Below are 20,201 nucleotides of genomic sequence, written 5' to 3' on the forward strand. Positions count from 1 at the left end.
CATCAGTACATAATTAATAAACATTAGTACATATTTTTTATTCCATAGCAACGAGGAAATTTCCTATATACATACAAACAACGGAAGTAATGACATAAAATCCATCCTAAATCAGATCCATATTCATGAATTTGGATTTGAAGCCAAGCTGGCACAGTAGGATTGAATTTGACTAAAAATTTACCACCGATATCACAGCCAGGTGAGGAGCAATGATCTAAATACCAACACTACAGTGTGGAGCCCTGTGATAAAGTGAATCAGACCTACCAAATCAGTAAGTCCATCATGCACATAAAAACATAGCCTTACTCCTGTGCCTGGGTAGTATAGCCAGTTAAGCATCCGACTCTTGGTTTTGGCTTAGGTCGTGATTTCAGGGTCATTTGATGGAGGCCCGTGTTGGGTTCTGCACTGAGCATGAAGCCTGCTTGAGACTCTCCCTGTCTTTCCCTCTGCCCCTCCCACTTGTGCTATCTCTCTTGCTTGCTCTCTCAAATAAATTAAATAAATAAATAAATAAAAACATAGCCTTACAGTAGCCTCATCAAAGCGTGAACACACTGCCAGCCTACTTCCCAAACAGCATTCCACCCACAAGTATATTAGAGTGTTTGTCCTGTCAATCCTCACGATATTTTATCCCCATAGAGTCATTCCATTTACAGAAGTATGCATGGTGAAACAACAAATTTATGAAAATGTCATTGAAGTTTTTTTCCCCCAAATAAGTACCCTGGAGGTGTTTGCAATTACTCTTAAATCAGTTATTATTCGAGAACAATACTATGCGTGTTAGAGAAGGAAAGGGGAAAAAAAAAAGGCCAGTTGATAAGGATTCAGACATTGAGTTTTTCTTCAGAGAAAGTAAATTGCCACGGAAACACACTACAGGGAATATTATATTTGAAGGGATTTCTATACTTGCAGTCAGAGAGGATCTGACTTCACTAACTGATGTGGTCATTGGTGTACACTGACAATGAAAACACTATCTACACTCATGGGTATACCTAGCTCTAGAAGTGAGACGTGATGTGAATGCATCAGGGCCTTCAAGGAAATGGGCAGAGATCCTTTAGAATTCAGCCTGGCTCTGGAAAAAGATAAAAAAAGAGGATTGAGAGGGAGAGTGGAGAGAGAGAGAGAAGGGGAGGGCAGGGAGGGAGGAAAGTAGAAGCAAAGGGCTACAAAATAGTTAAATGAATAGCTTTTTTATAGATCAAACATATTTAAAACTGCTGCTCATTTGAAGCCACAATCCCTATATAAAAACTAATGATTGGAAGTTTCTCTAAAAATTTTATATCCCTTCCCTTTTTTCTCCTTGAGGCCTTCCAACTCAGAGAAAGTTTTTGTGTCTGAATTTAAGGTTATTGACCTATAGCTCCCACCCGCCAGAGCATTCCGGCAGAAGAACCTAATCTGAATCATTCAAGCAGCCAGGCAAATACGCCCATGTTTGTTCTCCCACTCCATTTCAATTCAGACCATGTAGGCAATCAATACAGAGTGTAAAATAATGAGAGCATGCTTGGATACACTTGTCTCCACAGGCCTGTGTTACCACCTCCTGAACAGCCTCATATGGTAGTGATGCTTCCACGATGACAAAATCACCACCACTTACTATGCCCACATGGAAAGTCACAGTTAGCTGGTACGTGTAGTCCATTGTTCTGTAGAGACCTGCTAATCCTCCCTCATAGAAGAATGATCCCTGATGTGTAAGAAGGGTGTGATTTTTATTTTATCTATCCTAATCAATAGTTCATAAAATGAAGATATACTGATTCAGTAATTCTTCCAAATTTATATTTATTTTTAAAATAGGTATTCATCTTCATTAAACCAAAGAATTTTAACTCAAGCATTAGATTCAAAGACAGACTTAGTACACTGCTTTTTGAGACATTTGACAGTGTTGTGGCAGAGAACAGGGCAAATTCTAGTGTCTGTTTAAACTGCAGTGTGGGCAATCATCTTTTAATCCTTTGTTTTTATCTAAGATCTGAGCTGTTTGAATTGTAGTGTAAACTTGAAATGATAAGACAGAAATAAAACCACTTGAAATACTTTATAGGATGAAAGGATCCTATAAAGACCCATAAACTCCAAAAGCACTGATTGGATTTGCCTTTTGTAAACAAAATCTGGAGTTTGAGTACAGAGAATAAGACAGAGCTCCTTTCTGTCAGTATAAAGCTCTAGGAGATCTCTGTGTGTGCAATATTCTACATACTGGTAAAATTGTGGGGGGGGGAGGGCACAATATGCAGTGCATGACAGTAGGGAAAGATTAGATCATGTCAGTAGTGTTCAGTTCTAATCTTTATTCTGTATTCATCAGTCTTAACATATTGGACAAAACAATGATTACCTCTTAGATTCTTCTCAGTAAAATAAAAATAAATTATATTTTCCCATTTTAGTGAACTAAGTTATAGATCCAATGCTCACAAAAATTTAATTACTATGTAAGTGGAAACTCTCAATATTTGTATTGATTGAGATCCAGACCATGTACTTAACTTTGATAAAAGACTCCATGTAAAGCCACATGAATTCACCCTCTGCAGTTCTCCTTCAGTCCTGGGTCAGGCTGAAAAGGGAGAGGTCACTCCTTAAAATTCTTATTCTAGTTAAAAATGGACAAGAACTTCACATGTATCATATTTTTCCATTCAGCTTAGAACTTGATGAGTAAAGCAGAAGCTCGTGTAGGAGTAATGTTTAACTCTATTCCACTGACCTTTTTTTTTTTTAATATTTTATTTATTTATTCATGAGAGACACAGAGAGAGAGAGAGAGAGGCAGAGACACAGGCAGAGGTAGAAGCAGGCTCCACGCAGGGAGCCCGATGTGGTACTCGATCCGGGTCTCCAGGATCATGCCCTGGGCCGAAGGCTGTGCTAAACGGCTGAGCCACCTGGGTTGCCCAGACTGGTACATTTTTTTTTACCAATGACGAACTTACATTGACACATCATACCCATCCAAGGTCCATAATTACATTAAGGTTCAATCTTGGTGCTGTACATTCCATGATTTTAGACAACTAAGAAATTACATGTATCCATCATTATAGCGTCATATGGAGTATACTCACTGCCCTAAAAGTCCTCTGTATTCTTCCTGTTCATCCTCCTTTGTCCTTAAGTCCTAACAGTCACTGACTTTTTTACTGTCTACATAGTTTTGCATTTTCCAGAATGTCGTATAGTTGGAATTATATGGTATTTAGCCTTTTTATATTGACTTATTTCAGGGCACCTGTGTGGCTGGCTCAGTCAAGTTTCTGCCTTTGGCTCAGGTCATGATCCCAGGGTTCTGGAATCAATCTCCTCATAAGGCTCCCTGCTCAGCGGGGAGCCTGCTTCTCCCTCTCCTCCAGCTCATGTTCTCACTATCTCTGTTTCTCTCCCAAATGAATAAATAATTTTTTTTAAAAAAAGATTGACTTCTTTCACTTAATAATGTGTATTTAAGACCCCTCTCTATCTCTTCATGGCTTGATAGACCATTTCTTTTTAGCACTGAATAATACTCTGCTCTCTGGATGTACCATATTTATTTATCAATTCATCTCCTGAAGGACACCTGGGTTGCTTCCAAGTGTTAGGAATTATGAACAAAGATACTATAAACATCCATGTGTAATGTAAGTCTTTGTAAGTTTTCAACTTCTTTGAGTAAATACCAGGGATTATAATTGTTGTATCATATGGTTAGAGTATGTGTAGTCTTGTAAGAAACTGCCACTCTGTCTTACAAAGTGGATAGACCATTTTGCATTTCCACCAGCTTTATATGAGAGCTCCTCTTGCTCCACCTCTTTGTCAGCACTTGATATTATCAGTGTTCCAGAATTTGGCCATTCAAATATGTATGTAGTGGTATTTCATTCTCGTTTTAATATGCGTTTCTCTAATGATCCATAATAAGGAACAACTTTTCATAGGCTTATTTGCCATCTATACATCACTTTGGTGAGATGTCTGTTAAGATAATTGGTGCATTTTGGGCAGCCCAGGTGGTTCAGCAGTTTAGCACCACCTTCAGCCCAGGGCGTTATCCTGGAGACCCGGGATTGAGTCCTACGTCAGGCTCCTGCATGGAGTCTGCTTCTCCCTCTGCCTGTGTCTCTTCCTTTCTCTCTCTGTGTGTCTCTCATGAATAAATAAAATGTTAAAGAAAAAAAAAGATAATTGGTCCATTTTATGATAAGTTTCTGTTCTTATTGTTGAGTTTAGTTTTTTATATACTTTGGATAGCCGTTCTTCATTGAAGTATGTCTTGTAAATATTTCATCCCTCTCTGTGGGATTCTCTCTCTCTCTCTCTCTTTTTTTTTTTTTTTTGTAACCATTCTTTTTAAAAAATTATTATTATTGGAGTTCAATTTGCCAACATTTAGCATAACACCCATTGCTCATCCCACCAAGTGCCCCCCTCAGTGCCCATCACCCAGTCACCCCAACCCCCCACCCACCTCCCTTTCCACTACCCCTTGTTCGTTTCTCAGAGTTAGGTGTCTTTTAGGTTTTGTCACCCTCACTGATATTTTCACTCCTTTCACTTTATTCCCTTTCACTAATTTTTTTTTAATATTTTATTTATTTATTCATGAGAGACAGAGAGAGAGAGAGGCAGAGACACAGGCAGAGGGAGAAGCAGGCTCCATGCAGGGAGCCCGATGTGGGACTCGATTCCAGGTCTCCAGAATCATGCCCTGGACTGAAGGCGGCGCTAAACCGCCGAGCCACCCGGGCTGCCCCCCCTTTCACTAATTTTTATATTCCCCAAATGTTGAGACCATATAATCTTTGTCCTTCTCCAATTGACTTATTTTACTCAGCATAATACCCTCCAGTTCCATCCATGTCAAAGCAAATGGTGGGTATTTGTCGTTTCCAATGGCTGAGTAATATTCCATTGTATACATAGACCACATCTTCTTTATCCATTCATCTTTCGATGGACACCGAGGCTCCTTCCACAGTTTGGCTATTGTGGACATTGCTGCCATAAACATTGGGGTGCAGGTGTTCCGGCATTTCACTGCATCAGTATCTTTGGGGTAAATCCCCAGCAGTGCAATTGCTGGGTCATAGGGCAGGTCTATTTTTAACTCTTTGAGGAATCTCCACAGAGTTTTCTGTGGGATTATCTTTCACAGAGCATAAGTTTTCGATTTTAATCAAATCCAGCTAATCAAATACATAGTTTGTGGATTGTGCCTTTGGTGTTGTATCTAACAAGGGATCTTCAAACCCAAGGTCATCTCGATTTTCTAATATTTTGTCTTCTAGGAGTATTATGGTTTTGCATTTTACAATTAGGTCTGTAACCTATTTTGAGCTAATTTTTATGAAGGATATGAAATCTGTGCCTACATTCATTGTTTGCATATGGCTATCCTATTCTGGCACTATTTGTGAAAAGATTATCATTTCTCGATTGTGTTGACTTTGCAGTTTTGTCAAAAATCATGTGACTATATTTACAGCAGTCTATTTCTGAGCACTCTGTTCTGTTCCACTGATTTATTTTCTGTTCTTTCACCAATACCAAACACTTTCCTGTTTACTGTTCCTTTATAGTAAGTCTTGAAGTCAGGTAGTGTCAGTCCTCCAACTTTATTCTTCTCCTTCAAGATGCTTAGGAATTCTCTGTTAGATCAATTAGTAGTAAGAAAATTTTCTAAAACTATAAATAAAATAGTTTGTATTTTGCTTTCACTTAGTCCTCTGATGTTTTCCCTTCTTTATGTACAGCCAAGTTGATGGCCTATTCTTTTTCCCATCTCTCTAAAGAATTTCTAACATTTCTTGCAAGTCACAACTACTGGCAACAAATTCCCTCAATTTTTGTTTGCCTGAGAATATATTTCTCCTTCACTTTTAAAAGATAATTTCACAGAGTACAGAATTCTAGCTTAGTGGGTTTTTTTTTTTTAATTTTCTCTCAACACCTTAATATTTCACTGTCTTGTTTGAATGGTTGTTTTTTGTTTTTGTTTTTAAGATTTTTTATTTATTTCTTTATTTGAGAGAGAGAGAGCACCAGTGGGAGGGTAGATATAAGAAGGGCAAAGGGAGAGGGAGAAGCAGACTCCCTACTGAGCAGGGAACCCAATGCAGGACTCAATCTCAGGACTCTGGGATCATGACCTGAGCCGAAGGCAGACGCTCAACCGACTGAGCCACCCAGGCACCCCTGGATGGCTTCTTAGGAGAAGTCATCTGTATTTATTATCTTTCTCTATATGCAAGGTGTTTTTAGTCTCTAGCTTCTTTAGGAAATTTTTATCTTTTTTTATAGTTTAAAAATAATATGTCTAGGTTTTAGCATTTATCTTGCTTGGTGTTCTCTGAGCTTCCTACATCTGTGGTTTGGTATCAGACATTAACTCGCAGAAACTCTGTCATTACTATATTAATAGTCTCTTCCTTTATCTCTTGTTTCTCCTTCTAGTTTTCCCATTATACATGTGATTCCTTTGTGGTTGTCCTGTGGTCCTTGTATATTCTGTTGTGGGTTGTTGGTGGTTTGTTGGTTTGTTTGTCTGTTTTCAGTCTTTCTTTGCTTTTCAGTTTTGGAGGTTTCTGTTGATCTATCCTAAAGCTTAGAATCATGCCTCAGCTGTGTTCTATCTACTGGTCAGATCATCAAAAGTATCCTTTACTTGTTTGTATTTTTTTTATAACATTTCCTTTTGTTTTTTCTTAGGATTTCCACCTCTCTACTTATAACACCCATCTGTTCTCACATGCTGTCTACTTTAAACATTAAAGTTCTTAGAATATTTATTGTAGTTGTTTTAAATTATTAATCTCATCCCCACTATGTCTGGTTTTGATGCTTGCTCTATCTCTTCAAATTGTGGGTTCTGTCTTTTGGTATACCTTGTAACTTTCTGACAGCCAGGCATGATATACTGGGTAAAAGGAACCTCTGTAAATAAGTCTTTAGTAATGTGGTGATAAGTGTGTGGAGGGGAGCTAAGTGCTTTATAGTGTTATAATGAGGATTCAATTTCTTAGTAAGCCTATGCCTCTAAACTCACAAGTACTTCTCAGGATTTTTCCCCCTCACATGATGTGAAACAGATGGTTGAAAATAGGCTGTTGCTTTGTATTTCTCTTTTCTCTTTTGGAAGGCTAGAGCTATGTTGGTTACTTCCCTTCCCCCAGGTCAGTTAGGCTCTGATAAAGTCCTAGCAAGTTAGACTTTAATTAACAGATTCCTCTGGGGATAGATCTTGTTAAGAAAAACAGAATACCTGGGTATTTCAAATCGTTGCTTTTTCCTTCCCCCTGCAAGGAATGAAGGCTTTTTACCTGGTACTTGCTGTTGAGAACCTGCTCTACCTCCTGGAGATAGAAAAAAAAAAAAAAAAAAAAAAAAGTGAATGCTTCCCCATGACTGGTTTCTTTTGTAGTTTTTAACTCTCAAATTTGTCTATTCTGAGGATCTAGTGCTTTGTCAATTACAGATCTGGTTTTCCTACTCTTGCCTACCTGACTCTGGTTCCCATGGAGGTTTCAGCTGGTGAGTTTCTGCTCTGGTAAGCTGTAGTTTTCTGTATTTGCCTGTCAATTTCTCCAAATTTAGGTCCAAGAGTTTGCACTGTGACCTCACTTTTCTTATGAATCTAAGAATAATTGTTGATTTTTTCAATTTGTTTGGCTTTTTACATGTTTTCAAGTCAGAATGACAACCCTAATCTCCTTACATGCAGAACCAGAAACCAGAAGTTCCAATATCTGTTTTTTTTAATTAATTCAAATACCTAGAAATCCATAAAGGCAACTAAGAGTTGGGGAACAAGAAATTTGAGGGAAGTTAAATGAGGAGATTTAAGCCCAAGAATTAGAATTACTTTTCTCTCTGAAGCATTTGCCAATTTGCAAGAAGCAGCCTACAAGTTGAGGAGCATAGCAGTTTCCATCAGTCTCAAAGAGCTGAGGGTATAACCATTGGAGTTTAAGTCACACTATGATAAAAATCCCATTTATGTAGATTATATTTTCAGTTGATACTCTTGACTAATCATATAGTATTAAGGGAAAAAAAGACAGGCAAACTTAGCCAGAAACCCTGTATCTGATCAATTCATTCTCAGCTTGTGCTGAAATTCTTTCCCTAGCCTAAAGTAAATTCCTATTGAAAGATAACATCAGCAGAGCCTCAAATTATCTCAATAAGTTTTTTTTTAAATATATAACAGTTGGCATTCAATCAAAGTGCATCAAAATCAACAGAAATCAAAAGAAAGTAAGTGATCAATTAAACTTACGAACAATAATAATCCATGAAATATAAAAGAAATGTACAATATGGAAAAACTCACAATGACAAAATTAATCTTTCAAAAATTAACAGAAAATTCCTATAGCAAGGAAGAGGAAAAGGAAGAGAGGTGGAGGGAGGGAAGAAGGAGGAAGTGGAGGAGGAATGAAAGAAGATAGTGAAAGAGAAAAAGACACAGAAACTGAGTGGAGGAGGGAAGAAAAAAGACAGAGAAAAAACTAAAAATTAGGAGTAAAAAGAATGAAAGGTGGCCCCACAGGTATTAAATATATATTATATAATTTAAATAACTTTATATAAAAAATTTGAAAATTAGAATAAAAATAGAAAATTTTCAGAAAAATCACTAACTTTGAATACTGTTAAATTTATTAAGGAAACTGAATCTTTATTTCTCAAAAGAGAGGAAGAAAAATCTTCCCAGAAATCTTCCAGGTCTGAATGGCTTCTGTGAGAAATCCTTGCAAATGGCTAAGAAAGTGATAGCACCAATCATGCACCAATTCTTTCTAGAAAAAATATTAATGGTTTCCAATTCTTTCTATGAGATCAAAATAAGCTACAGTAAAATTCTTAAAAGATTTTTAAAAAAATTCTTAAAAGATTCCATCTAAAAGAATAACAATATAACATAATCATCATCATCATCATCTTAACAAAATTCATGTAAAACTTTTAAATACTGAGACTAAATAAACACGTGTGGTGGGAATATTGGAAATAAGTTGTCCTTTCCACATTAGCTATAATCAATGTAACTACAATAAAAAGCCAAACAAGTCTTGGTAATTGACAAAATATTCTAAATTATATTAAAATGCCAAAAGGCCAAGAATTATCAAGACAATCTTGAAGAAAACAAAGTCAAAGATCTCTTATTATCAGAAATTATGCTTTATTACAATATCTAATATGTAAAACACTGTGGGTTTTGACACAAAGTCAAATAAATTAATGGGTCAGAATAAAGTATCCAGAACATGCATATGAGCACTTGATTTATGATGAAGGATGCATTACAAAGTCATGGGAAAAGGATGTTCTTTGATCCAACAATGGTGCTGGGTAAATGGGATAGCCATATGTGAAACATTATGTCAGCCCCTTACCACACCATATACAAATGTCAATGCCAACTGCATTAACTCCATTGTAGATTTAAAACTGAAAAATAAAACCAGAAGCTTTTTTGTAGATAACATAAAAAGATTCCTTCTTTTTCTTAGTAAGATAAGCAAATAATTCTTAAATAGGACGCAAAATATATGAACTATAAAGAAAATATTGATACATTAAACTATAATATATTGAAATACAATGTATTTAACATATAGAGTAAAATTACAAACCACAAACTAGAAGATATTTGCAGTACATACATCTGACAAAAAATTCTATTCAAAATAAATAAAGATCTCTGAGAAAGAAAACCTAATTTTAAAAAGTACAGAAAACAGGAAGAGAAAGCATAAAGAGAAAATAGGTTAAAAAAAAAAACTTTTAAAAATTGCTCCAAATTCAGTTCTCAGGGAAATGCAAGGTAAAATGTCAACATTATACAATCAAAAAAAAAAAAAAAAAAAAAACCACTAAACAGCTAAATGAAAGTAAAATGTAGTAACAATTACTGTACCATTTACTTTTCTACCAAAAATGTGTGCTGGTTTCATATTTTCCACATTCTTGTTAACATTTGTTGTTTTCAACTTTTTAAATTTTAGCTATTCAGATGAGTGGATAATGAAAACATATTATGGATTAATTCTCACGTCCTTGATGACTAATAAACTGAAATAAATTGAACACTTTTTCATGTGAAATAATCATCTATTTTTCCAGACATACTTGTTTATACTATATTGTACAAATAATTTACAGGACCTTTCTGCCAGTGAAAACAATTCACCAAAATGAAAAATAGGAAGAAAAAAATCCAGTATTTATTTTCCTTTTACCTCATGTATACACAAAAGTAAATATACAGTGAATTAATTATTTTATGTGTGGGAAAATAAGATAACAAGAAGTTAAATATTATAATTCTGTTTTTATGTAAGTAATAAATTAAGTGTCCATCAATAGATAAATAAAGACAATGTGATACATATTACTTGCCCATAAAAAAGGGATAAGGTCTTGACATTTGTGACAACATGGATGGACCTAGAGGGTATTATTTTAAGCAAAATAAGTCAGACAGAAAAAGACAAATACCATACCACTTCACTTAAATATAGAATCGAAAAAACAAAACAAATAAACAAACAAACAAAAAGCAAAATCAGACCTACAAATATAGATAACAAACTGATGGTTGCCACAGGGGAGGGGAGTAGAGGGATGGCAAAATGGGTGAAGGGAAGTGAGAGATTCAGGCTGCCAGTTATGGAAGAAGTCATGGGAATAAATGGTACAATATAGGGAATATGGGCAGAGTTATTGTAATAGAATTGTATGGCGATGGATGGTAGTTACACTTGTGATGAGTATGGCATAACATATAGAGTTGTTGAATCCCTATGTTGTGTACCTGAAACTAATGTTGCATTGTGTGATAACTAAATTCAAAAAAGAAAAGAAAAGAAAAAAAAAAAAAAACAGTCTTTCTGTGATGGAGTTAAGTTAGACAAGTAAAATGTTATAACTTTCTTTTTATTCATAGAATTTATTTATGTTTAAGCTTATTTAAAGTTTATTGTTGTGTAAACTGCATATCAACTTTATTTTTGAGAGTCTAAACTTAGTTCTTTATAGCTTGATAAGAGGTCTATGAGATGCCACAATATATTAACTATTAAGTCACCCAATGGTGTTAATATACCCACTACTGATCTACTAACTCATTCAAAAATATTATTTACACTATTTGAAAGCTGCTAATTTACACAGAGAGGAGAAAAAATATAAGACTCGGTAGAAAATAAAACAGAACAAACATGTGACCTGCAGTCTATATAATTTAAATAAACAACCTAAAATAACGCAAATAACATCCCCCGAAGACAAAATATTTTGTTCCTTCTTTTTGATTATTGTTATTCATGAATGATTTTAAAACATGTGTCTACCTGGAAATATCCTACAAATATTATGTTAATACAATAGAAATAAAACACAATTTTTACTTCTTGGGTTTAAAAGAGTTTTATTGAGTCTACCTTCCATTTTCATTAGTAAACTATAGAAAATAACATGTGTAATTATCGCAGCAGAATAACTAAACAACAAACATCCCTATAATCTCATTTACTATTAAGGTATTCCCTGGAATAAAATTAATGTTTCTTATATGGTTAAAATCAATAAGACAAATCATAAGACATATTGTTAATAGTAACTTTGATTCAGACACTCCCAAATTGCAGATTATGTGTGTATGTATGTATATAACATACATACATTCATTCATCTACTTATCATTCATTCATTCATCTACTTATCAAATATGTATTTAACAATAGCCGTAATAAATGCTGAGAACCATATATACAAATCTTCATGGAACTTTTATGATTTAGGTAATCATAAAATCCAAAATGAATATGCTGAATTTGATATCTCTGACCATACTAACATACTCAGCATCTACACTTAATAGGTTAATTGTGTACTTTAGACCTCTTTTATTTCTGAACTAAATCTAAGAGCTATCTCTATTTTTTTTGAAGACCAATGAAGAGCATGACAATCTACTCTTTTCATAAAACTACAGAGAAGACACACTGAAAATTTGATTCAATTTCTTAAATTTCAGATTATTTTCTCACCACCTGCCTTAGGTGATCTAATATAGCCTGTGGGATTAATTCTCAACTGTTAGCTTCTTAAAAGAAAACCTTGTTTTCATGGACTTTATATTCTACTGATTCATCAAAAATGCAAGTGAATTGAGATGTTTACCAAATGTACTGTTGAAAGAATTTTTTTAAATGACTTCTAAGCTCCTCCCTAACTGAAATTTTGACACAGAAAATTTTAACCAGAAATATGTCCACTTACTAATAGTAATAAGTGCAAATATTTAACACATTTTTATTTGTTTGACTTTTATTCCTTCATAAAAATTAAACGGAAGAGTTTCTTTAAAGTATAACTAATTTCACCTCATATATATTGATAATATATTTCCAGACTTGAGTCACCCATTTTTCATCTAATAAGTGTGATCCTGCTAAAAGTCTGCTGGAAGTTAGGATTACTGAAAGATTGCACATTCAACTCTCTTCTTTGAGAATTGTATTTCAAGGCATTTTTGATTGAATTATGCATATAACTCAATTCTCCTTTTCCTAATTTGTAATTTCAAAAATTAAAAAGAATTAACCAGCAGGGTGCCTGCCTGGTTCATTTAGAAGAGTGTGGAACTCTTGATCTTGGAGCCATGAGTTTAAATCCCATATTGGGTATAGAGATTACTTAAAAATGAGAGAAAAGCAAAGAAAAGAATGGAAAGAGGTGAAGAAAAAGGAAAAGAAAAGAATTAACTAGCAAGACAGGTAAGGCAATTTCCTTCAGCAAAGGAGAAGTAAATATAATTATGTATAAATAAATATACATCTCTTTCAGTATCACCCAAGTGTCTGTTAAAAATGAAGATTCCCAGTCTTCAGGCCTGATAAATTAGATCTTATAAAATCTGTTAGTGGCAAAGCTAGGAATAAAATTTTTATGTCCCACCTTCTGGTACTATGTTTTATTCTTTCATTCTTCTTTCATTCCAAATGAAGTATCCATATTTTTTGGTGCAAAGTGTTTTAAAGATGTCAGTTTCATTGTTATCAATACAAAGGCACTGTAAAGTGCAGATAGGATCAAAGTATTTCTGAATCTACATATGTTCATTGAAACTTTTCATTTTCTTGAATTTACCATAATTCCTTCTTAGAGCAGGATGTGGGTACGAGGGTATTTGAATTACCCAAATCCAGGCCTTCTAAGGTTTCTCTGTAATTTAACTTGATGAAATATTTTTAAATACCTAATTTCATGTGATTTCTTACTAATCTTCCCTTTCCAAGTTCATGGAAAGGTAAAAATGAAAGCATTTATTTATTTGTATTATAGTACACTTAAGATATCAAAATTTTCTAATGAAATATTTCAGTAGCATTGGGATAAAATTGGTGTCCAACACAAATCAACAAAGTACTGAGGAGAAGAAAAGAAAGAATATTTCTGACAAACAAGACCCCAGTTAACATCAGTGTTAATGATTTTATTTTAAAAATGTAGATGGATGATCATTGGCAGTCTAATTAAAGCTCAGATGAGGTCTTTAAGGAGCAAAAACTCAAGTTTTTGAGAGATAAAGACTTCACAGAGAATCACTGAGAATCCTGTCCTTAATAACTAAATTAACCATAAGTTCGAATACTACACACTAATTTCTGTAATGGTCTACAAAAAAAAAATTAGAAAAAAACTGAAGTGTATTTTTAAAATGATTAATTCAGCACACGTATTTTTTCCTTACTTGGAAATTGATTTAATGAACAATTAAAATAATGTTTCCTGGGAATCCCTGGGTGGCTCAGTGGTTTAGTGTCTGCCTTAGGCCCAGGGCATGATCCTGGAGTCCTGGGATCTAGTCCCAGGTCAGGCTCCCTGCATGGAGCCTGCTTCTCCCTCTGCCTGTGTCTCTGCCTCTCTCTCTCTCTCTCTCTCTCTCTCTCTCTCTCTGTCTTTCATGAATAAATAAAATCTTAAAAAAATAAAATAAATAAAATAAAATAAAATAAAATAAAATAAAATAAAATAAAATAATAAAATAAAATAATATTTCCTGTTCTGATTAGGTAATGTTCTTAATAAATTATCCTGCTTCTCATCATTTGTTCATATTCTTCCCTATGTGTTTTATCATGATGTACAAACATTTAGAAGAAATTAAGTTCTAAACTCCTACATATCTTTTTGAAATATATCCCAGTTATATTTAAAGTTCTTTTGTATATTCTTTTGTCTTAAAAGGATGGAGAATATGGATGGTAAACTAGATGTATTATGAATACTTCAGGGTTAAAACTGTGTGGAATATTACATACCCATAAAAAGGATGAGATTATGCCATCTGAGACAACATGGATGGACATAGAGGGTATTATGCTAAGTGAAACAAGTCAGACTGAGAAAGACAAATACCACATGATTCTACTCATAAATGGAATCTAAAAATATGAATAAAAAAACAAAAGGCAAAATCAGAACTATAAATACAGAAAACAAACTGATGGTTTGTCATTCAACAAAATGGGTGGAGGGAGTAGTAGATACAGGCTTCTAATCATGGGAATAAAAAGGAGAGCATAAGGAACATGGTCAATGATTTTGTAATAGTGATATAATGGTAGCTACCCTTGGGGTAGCTATATCTGTGGTAAACACAGCAAATGTATAACTTGTCAAATCATTATGTTGTACACTTGAAACTAATGTAACATTGTATCAACTATACTCAAATTTTAAAAAATAAATAAATGATAATAAAAACAAAGTAAAAAATGAAGTAAACAAAACAAAGTATATGTGAACTCACAATGAATATTATTCAGGGAAGCTGCACATAAAATGAATACAAAAAATAAAATAGCTCATAAAAATTTATTGAGCAACTGCCAATATCTAAGATAAGTCCTTCAATACAGAAAGTATTTAATAAATTATTCTTTAACTGGTTTAAAAATAGAATTTCACATAGCAGCTTTATGCAAGTCACTATGTGAATACTTAAATCCAATAATATTCCCCAAAACATAATTTTAGACATAATAATATGAGTAAGGAAACTGGAGTTAGAGTTGCCAAGGATCCCTAGAGCTAAACAAGGCTGCAAACCCAAGTCTATAGACTCCAAAGACCACAAGGGATCTACTATTCTACACTTCCTCTCTTTAAGGGAGGATAATACATAAGGTATTTCAAAAGAAAATATTTAGGACTCCATCACAAAAATTTAAGCCCTAAAAATCTAGAAAAAGTATCACCCAGAATAACTAGACATTTTTGGCTGGTTTTTAAACCTAGCTTCAACACCCCTGATGCCCCTGCTAGATACCACACTGTTTTCTGTTCTGGCTTCCTCATTATCATTTCTTGATCAGCCCTATTGTTTAAGCTCAGTATCTCCCCTTGTTTTATGTGGGTCTTTCATATTCCAATTCTCTACAACCTAACTTCAGCCAAATTTTATCTTTTAATCACTCTATGCCTGCTCTTTACCCTCCTTAAAAAAGAAGGATAATACTGATAATGCATCATCAACCTATGGCTGTAGGTTCACATAGCTGATGTACTAATATAGTAGTACTTAGCTACATAAGTAATTTTGTAAGCATATTTCTGGTTTTCACACATTTGCCCAAGGATTCTAAGCATTTAAATCTGAATTAGATTTTATTAAGTACTTTCTGCATTCAAGAGAGTACCAGGGATAGACAATGTAAATGATATGATCCATCTGAGATTGTATTCAATATAGATGGAAATATACAAATATATATATATATATACAGTTGATGCTTGATTAATGTGGAGGTTAGATGTTGCATATAACTTTGGTCTCTACAACAACTTAACTACTAATAACCTACTGTTGACCCAATGCCTCACCAATAACATAAAAATTTGATTAACACATATTTTGTATGTTCTATGTATTACTTACTGTATTCCTACCATGAAGTAAGATAGAGGAAAGAAAATGCTATTAATAAAATCATAAGGAAGAGAAAATACATCTACATAACTGAACTGTATTAAAGATGTATAAGTGAACCCACATAGTTCAAACTCATGCTGTTCAAGAGTCAACTGTATATACAAAATGTGAGCATAATGAAATTTCATTTAAAATTATATAATGTGCTGGACAGGGGGAAGATGGCAGAAGAGTAGAGGACATGTGTTTCATCTGGTCCCTTGAATTCAACTAGTCATCTATCAAATCATTCTGAACACCTGTGAATTCAACCTGAGATCTAAGAAAAGAATTGCTGGAATTGTACAAGTAGAAAAACAACTACTTTTTTGTAAGGTAGGTGGTGTGGAGACATGAATCTGAAGGGTTATATGGGAAGATAAACCACGGGTGGGGGAGCCTCCATAAACCTGCTACTGAAAAGTGATATAACAGTGGAGCACAGAATCAGAACTTTTAGAAGTCTGCTCCTGTGAGGGACATCACTGCCTGAAATGTGCTCAGGTGGCAAAACAGGGCAGTATCTTCTAGGTGGGACAGTGTGTTCCCAGGATCCCCAGAGTCACAGAAAGAATGGGAGTGTGTAAGTTCAGCAGAGTTCCCAAGTATTGGAGTGGGGGAAGCTGTCTAGAGTTAGTAAGCCCCAGAGTGGCCTCTCATTTAGGTGTTGCCATAAACCATGAACTGCAGCAGGATTGGCAACTGCTCTCCAAGCAGGGGCCCAGCAAGCAACAATCCCTGGGAGATGCTGCTCCTTCCCAGGGAGGAGCAGTGTGGGTACACACACAAACAGGTAACTGCTCCCTGAGCAAGGGCCCAGTGAGCCCCAGGGCCATGGGGAGACCTCTCTCCCTCTTCTTGGAGAATCAGCAGAGGTGCACACTGCAGGAATCTGCAGAGTTTAGCACACACAAAGGTGCTTAACTGCTTTTCCCTGAGAGTGCACTGAAGAATGGGAGCTGAGATCTTGGTTGGTCTATGGGGCTGGAGATTGGGGCACCACCATTTTACTTTTTTTTTTTTTCCATTCTTAAAAGCAGCATGGAAAACCTCCAGGGAACAAAAGCTATGTAAAGCAACATGAAGCAGCTTATACCTTGCCCCCTAGCACAGGATGGTGCAACTCCCCCCACACAAATACACCTGAGAATCAGTGCACCAGGCTCTTTCCCTAGAAGACCAGCAGGAACATTTTTTTTAAGTCTTTTTTAAATTTTCATTTTTACATTTAAATTTTATAAATAAATTTTATAACTATTCTTCATTTTTGGCTTCCTTTCACTGTATTCAATGTTATTTTGTGTGTGTGTGTGTGTGTGTGTGTGTACACACACAATTTTGGAATTAGTGGTCCTCTAACAAACAGACCAAAATACACCCAGGACCAACTGGACCACACTATTTTATCCACCTATGTAATTCTATTCTCTCTTTTCCCTATCTTTTTTCTTTGCTTTTTTGGTTTCTGACTTCTTCAGATATGTCTACTGTGTATTTTGCTGAGCTCACGATTGATATTTTTTTATTTTGTCTCTTGTTCACCTAATCCTTTCTGGACAAACTGACTAAGGAGAAATTCACAGCAAAAGAAGAATCAGAAGGGATCCCTGGGTGGCTCAGCAGTTTAGTGCCTGCCTTTGGCCCAGGGCACAATCCTGGAGTGCCGGGATAGAGTCCCGCCTTGGGCTCCTGGCGTGGAGCCTGCTTCTCCCTCCTCCTGTGTCTCTGCCTCAATCTCTCTCTCTCTCTCTCTCTCTCTGTCTATCATAAATAAATAAATAAATAAATAAATAAATAAATAAATAAATAAATCTTAAAAAAAGAAAGAAGAATCAGAGGTAAATACTTTCTGCCATAGACCTAACCAATATGGATATAAGTAAAATGTCAGAAATAGAATTCAGAATAATTATTATAAAGCTACTAGCTGGGCTTGGAAAAAAGCATAAAAGACACTAGAGAATCTCTTAGTGTAGAAATTAAATATAACCAGGCCAAAATAAAAAAAAAAACACTTTAACTGAGATGCAGTCTACAATGGTTTCTCTAACCTCTAGGGTAAGTGAGACAGGAGAGATTCAGTGACATAGAAGACAAAATGATGGAAAGAAAGGAAGCTGAGGAAAAGAGAGAAACAATTAAACAAACAAACATAAGGGGAGGCTTTGAAAAATCAGCAATACATTAAAGTGAAATAATATTAGAATTCTTGGGGTCCCAGAGGAAGAAGAAAGAAAAAGAGAGGGACAGAAGGTATATTTGAGCAAGTCAAGCTGAAAATTTCCCTAATCTAGGTACAGAAACAGGCATTCAAGTCCAGAAGGTAAGAGAACACCCCTCAAAATCAATTAAAATAGATCAATACCCTGACATATGATATGAAGCTTGCACATTTCAAGATAAAAAGAAAATCTTGAAAGCAGCTGGAGACAAGAGGTTCTTAATGTACAAGGGCAGGAACATTAGATTGTCAGAAAACCTATCCACAGAGACCTGATAGGCCAAAAAGGACTGGTATGATATATTCAGGGTACTAAATGAGAAAAATGTGTATCCAAGAATACTTTATCCAGCAAGGTTGTCATTCAGAATGAAAGGAGAGATAAAGAGATTCCAGGGCAAACACAAACGTAAAGAATTTGTGATCACTAAACTATCCCTGCAACCAATATTAAAGGAGATCCTATAAGTGAAGAGAGAGGCCAAAATAAATATAGACCAGAGAAAAACAGAAACAATATATAGAAATGGAGACTTTACAGGTAATACAATGGCACTAAATTCATATCCTTCAATAGTTACTCTGAATGTAAATGGGCTAAATGATCCAGTCAAAAGACACAGGGTATCAGACTGGATAAAAAAGCAAAACCTCCATATGCTGTCTATAAGAGACTTATTTTATACCCAAAGACACCTTCAGATTGAAAGTGAGGGGATGAAGATCTATTTATCATGGTAATGAACATCAAAAGAAAGCTGGGGTAGCAATTGTTATATCAGATATATTAGATTTTAAACCAAAGACTGTAGTAAGGGAGGAAGAGGGACACTATATCATACAGCAAGGGTTTATCCAACAAGAAGACCTAACAAGTACAAATATTTATGCTCCTAACTTGGGAGCAGCCAATTATATAAACTAGATAATAACAAAATTAAAGAAACACATTGATAATAATACAATAATAGATTATTTTAACAGCCCACTCACAGCAATGGACAGATTATTTCAGTAGAAAACTAACAAGGAAACAAAGGCTTTGAATGACACACTGGACCAGATGGACTTCAAAGATATATACAGAGCATTCCATCCTAAAGCAACAGAATACACATTCTTCTTGAGTGCACATGGAACATGCTCCAGAATAGATCACATACCAGGTCACAAATCAGTTCTCAAACAGTGCCAAAAGACTGAGATTATTCCTGTATATTTGTAGATCATAATGCTTTGAAACTTGCACTCAATCACAGGAGGAAATTTGGAAAGAACTCAAATATTTGGATGTTAAAGATCATCCAACTAAAGAATAAATGGGTCAAGCACTAAATTAAAGAAGAATTTTAAAAATTAATGGAAACAAATGAAAACACAACTATTCAAAACATGTGGGATGAAGCAAAGGCAATCCTAAGAGGGAAGTATATAGGAATACAAGCCTTACTCAAAAAATTAGAAAAGCCTCAAATACACATGCTAACTTTACACATAACAGAGCTGGAGAAAGAACAGCAAATAAAACCTAAGCCAAGCAGGAGAAGAGAAATAATAAAGATTAGAGCAGAAATCAATGAAATACAAACCAAAAGAACAGTAGAATAAATCAATGAAACTAGAACTTGGTTCTTTGAAAGAATTAATACAATCAATAAACCCCTAGCCAGACTTATCACAAAAAAAAAAAAAGAGAGAGAGAGAGAGAGAAAGAACCCAAATTAATAAAATCATGAATGAAGGATGAGACATGATGACCAACACCAAGGAAACAAAATTTTAGGAACATATTATGTACAACTATATACCAACAAATTAGGTAATCTGGAAGAAATGGATGCATTCCCAGAAAATTATAAACTACCAGACTGAAGAAGAAATACAAAACCTGAACAGACCCATATCCAGCAAGGAAATTGAAGTAGTAATCAAAAATATCTCAACAAAGTCCCAACATCCAAAGGTGGA

At 34.8% G+C, this 20,201-nt stretch overlaps 1 long non-coding RNA gene across 1 annotated transcript; it reads left to right on the top strand.

Annotated features, from left to right (window-relative positions):
• Positions 1 to 1,553: 1,553 nt before the first annotated feature.
• Positions 1,554 to 17,194, top strand: LOC140623612 (uncharacterized). The gene is made up of 4 exons (XR_012023168.1): positions 1,554 to 1,660; positions 7,499 to 7,554; positions 16,188 to 16,348; positions 17,053 to 17,194. It is a non-coding gene; the product is annotated as an uncharacterized lncRNA (long non-coding RNA).
• Positions 17,195 to 20,201: the final 3,007 nt, after the last annotated feature.

The sequence above is a fragment of the Canis lupus genome, chromosome 33 (genome assembly GCF_048164855.1).
Source record: "Canis lupus baileyi chromosome 33, mCanLup2.hap1, whole genome shotgun sequence".
Classification (NCBI taxonomy): domain Eukaryota; kingdom Metazoa; phylum Chordata; class Mammalia; order Carnivora; family Canidae; genus Canis; species Canis lupus.